The sequence below is a fragment of the Rosa rugosa genome, chromosome 2 (genome assembly GCF_958449725.1).
Source record: "Rosa rugosa chromosome 2, drRosRugo1.1, whole genome shotgun sequence".
Taxonomy (NCBI): Eukaryota; Viridiplantae; Streptophyta; class Magnoliopsida; order Rosales; family Rosaceae; genus Rosa; species Rosa rugosa.
The window spans coordinates 24,900,745-24,904,941 of NC_084821.1; the positions used below are offsets into that span (position 1 = coordinate 24,900,745).

At 36.2% G+C, this 4,197-nt stretch overlaps 1 long non-coding RNA gene across 1 annotated transcript; it reads right to left on the reverse strand.

Moving 5' to 3' along the window:
- Positions 1-505: 505 nt before the first annotated feature.
- LOC133733358 (uncharacterized) lies at positions 506-3,320 on the reverse strand. Its single transcript, XR_009857646.1, has 3 exons — positions 2,777-3,320; positions 2,239-2,678; positions 506-2,149 (listed from the first exon to the last, which is right to left on the reverse strand). It is a non-coding gene; the product is annotated as an uncharacterized LOC133733358 (long non-coding RNA).
- Between the last annotated feature and the right edge of the window lie 877 nt (positions 3,321-4,197).

The following is a 4,197-nucleotide window of genomic DNA, read 5'->3' on the forward strand; positions in this document are numbered from 1 at the left end:
AACCACCATTTTGGATACTGCTTTCATCCCACCATCCGTGGCAACTGATGTGGCACAGACACGTAATTCAATGAAATTCTATGATAGGTTGGTCATTTTGCTACATCAGCCGCGCGCATGTAAAGTGAGATGTAGGTGGTACCCAAAAAGTGGTTCACCTACCATTACTTTTTCCTGTTCTTCAGCTTGTATGTTTCTTTTCTATTTCAATGAAAGTTCAATATTTGTCAAAAAATAAAACCTCAGAGCCGCACCACCTGAATTTTTAGTGACAAAACCAAATTTGAGTGATGTTTCAAAGGCTAGCTACTCTATCTTATCCTTGAACGAAACCATCAAAATCTAGCTCAACTAAAGAAGGCTAGGAATATTTACAATGTTTTCATTTAGTGCAATCGAATGTAGCTCTAGAGTTCTGTACAACTGTCAGGGCCAGTCCTGAGATTGTACAGGCCTGAGGCAAATAGTTAAAATGTGGCCTTACATGATGTTTAAATAATTCTAATAGCTATAGAAAATCATTTTTCCATTATAAAAATAATATCAAGAAAAAAGTATATAATAAAAATTATGTTACTGTTTATAGATTATAAAAGAAAAAAATGAACTGAAAATGTAAAACAAAAGAAGGAGAAACTCATATCTCAAAAGTCATCATAAGGAGTCGAACCCCAATTACCAAGATAGAGCAAAGACCACATCACCACCGCACTAACACAACCAACCAGTTTCAAACTCGCAAAGTTGATATATATTATACTAAGCATACTGGAACTCAAAGCTTCAGAGGCCGCCCAGAAGCTGCGCTGCCTCAGGTAGCTACCGCCAGGGCCGGCTCTGACAACTGTAGTAGCGCTGATCCAAAAGTTAGAACCAACGTACTAAGGCAACAACAAGAAACTTTTTAGCATAATGAGGTTTAACTTGGGAAAAAATCCACCTTTTCTACTTTCTTGTATTTGCCAAAAAATGCAGCTTTTCTAGTTTCTTGTTTTTACCAACAAAGTAACCATACTTCAAAGTTATCAAGAAATTTCTAAGTAGAGTGAGGCAATTTTTTTAGTGAAAATTAGTCGGACCAAACCGAGCAATGCTCGGGCTCAAAAGGAGGAAATGGCTTGAATATATGGAAAACAATTGGGTCTTTCGGCTTACATTTTGAACACGACGATTCAAGAGCATGACAAACAAATAGATATGAAATACTGATGAGGAACGTGCCCCATGTATGCTCCCCTTGGGACAAGTACATAAACTAACTTGGGGGTTGTCTAGAGTACTTGGATGTTTATCATACACTCATTTACATATAATTGAACCAAAATTACAATTTAGTTGAACCAAATTTACAACATTAACAACAAAGTTATCACATTTGTTTTACATATTTACATATAATTGAACTAAGTTACTACATCAACAACAATTTGTTCATAAACTTGTAAAAATATCATAGGTGAAGTAATTACCTGTAATAGAACTAAAATTACCCAAAAAATAACTCTATTTACCACAATGACAACAAAATTGTTGTCAGATTTGTAAATGAGTGTATCACATACATACAACTACCATAGAATTTCCCAACTAACTTGTAGTTAATTCCTAGACTAATAATTAAATTTTGTAAAACGAATGTGATAAATTTGTTGTCAATGTGGTAAATTTGGGTCAATTAAATTATAATTTTAATTCATTAAGATATAAAATGAGTGTATGATAAAATCTCAATATCATAGACAACCCCACTTAACTTAAACTTAAGAGTTAAATACTATTTACTCCCTATACTTATAGAGTTTCATCGTTTCAGTCCCTGACCTTCGAATTTCACCTAAAAAGTCCATGAACTCCCAATTTCCTCCCAATTGGTCCCTACCGTCAAAAACTCCGTTATCCTGCTGACGTGGCGGTCGTTTCCCCCCTAAAAAGTCTATTATACCCTCATTCACTCTTTTTTTTTTAAATTAATTTTATTCTTTTTGCTTTTTACCTCTTCTCCTTCCACATCTCTCCTCTCCTCTGTTTATCTCCGTCTGGTTAAAGACCCTCTATTATCCGGAAGCTCTCATCCTCCAGCATCTTCTCACTAGATCGAGAATATGCATACCCATGACCAGAATCATCACTAGATCCCGGATTTCGTTAACTGCAGCAAAACCATGTTCGATGATTAAGAACTATAATTACTTGCATGCAACTTTCATTACATCAACAAATACCAAATACCAACCTCACCTAATTCAATTCAATTTTTTCGATTCATTCACAACTTAGTGAGCTCAATCGAGTACAGTCCCATCACTTTCTTCATTCCAAACCACACTGGACCCAATTCCAATCAAAATGTGTGCCCCAAAACTAACATAAACCCAAAAATTCGATCTTGATAGAAAACCTCACAAAAACTCAAATACCCAAATGAGATTTTGAATCAAAACACTTCACCCAGAAAAACCTTACCAAAAACTCAAATACCCAGAACAGATAGGCGGGTTTCGGAGGGCGCTGGGCAGCTTGGGCGGCGTTGGTGTTGGGCTGGGCGAGGTACCCAGATTGCATATGTTCTCCTTTTGCCTCTCTCTCCTTGATGGCTTCAACTTGCTCAAGATTGAAATGAGTACTTCATGAATTGAATTCAATCTCAAGAGAAGAACTGGACCCATTTCGAAGAGGGACTGGATTTGAAAGGAAATAGGACATGTAAATACGAATTGGAGTCAATTCATCATTTCATCTCAAAACAGAATTTTGTATGAACAGTCATTGGTTTTACCTTGATTTTGGAAGATTCAACCGTTGGATTTTCATGAAATTTGAATACAGTTTAGAAGACTCGATTTTGAACAACTTTTATGAAGAAGTCGTGACTATCTGAGCAACAGAAGATGGAGATTTTAGCCGCCGAAGTTAGCTGACGAGCAGAGTTTCGTAAGAATGAAAGAGTTGTTCATTCTCCACTATGTATTTCCAGATCAGGCCTAGTAAATCTGAAGTGATGAAGTGGGTTTCCTGAGAATGTAAAGGGTAATTTCATGAAGATATGAAGGCATTTAGGCTTAGTGTTGATTGTAATGGGATTGGTGGTTGGGTATGGAGAGAGAGCTCAGTGGTGGTTATGGTGATTAATTTGGGTGTGAAGAAGAAGAAGGTAGAGAGAAAAGGGGCATCTTCGTCGTTTTGGGGCTCTTCTTCTTCTTCTTGTAGTTGTTCAAGGTTGGAGTTTGGGGTTTTTGTTCAATTTCAATTGTTCAGCGTCGTCGAAGGTCTAGAGATGGAGAGAGAGCTGGGTTTATTTTGGGTTTGTTTTTGGAAGAAGAAGAAGACGCCCTATGTGGAAGAAGAAGAGGTAAAAAAAGAGAGAGAGAGAGAGAGAGAATAAAATTAATTAAAAAAATAATAATAATAAGTGAGGGTATAATAGACTTTTTAGGGGGAAAACGACCGCCACGTCAGCAAAATAACGGAGTCTTTGACGGCAAGGACAAATTGAGAGGAAATTGAGAGTTCAGGGACTTTTTAGGTGAAATTCGAAGGTCAGTGACTGAACCGATTAAACCCTATAAGTATAGGGAGTAAACAGTATTTAACTCTAAACTTAAACTTTCAAAAAAAAAAAAAAGGTCATTTATATATGAAAATTGAAAAGGATAATAAAAAAAAAGTGAACAATTGAGAGGAACAAGAAAAAATTGCATGTAATTGCCTATTTTTTTTTTTTTTTTTTTTTTGTAGTTGCTAATTGAGTATAATCAAATGTTGCTTTCATTTTCATAATTCAGCCATCATATGAGGAGATTGACTAAGCTACACAGTTAACTACTCTAGTTCATTGCTTGAATGAAGCAAGTTATTTTTGGTTGTGAGACCCTACCGACAAGAGATCGAGATAAAGTCTATCTTTATCAGCCAACTCATCCCATGTTTCCATTTTTCAGAGTTTACCACTACTCATAACTTCTTGAACTTTTTTTAGGGTAATGCTCTGAGTATACACTGACTTTTTCAAGTGGCTTGAACTTTGTCCACAACTGCCCGCTTAATTTGGTGACTCTGAATTATACAAGATTTCCTCCAATGCAATCCATAGAAATTTCACGAATTCCTTGATGGATTAGTCTGACGACTCAGTAGTAATGCGAAATTGAGTTTCTTTGTCTGGTGGATCTGATCGAGGGCAATACATACCGAAAGGTT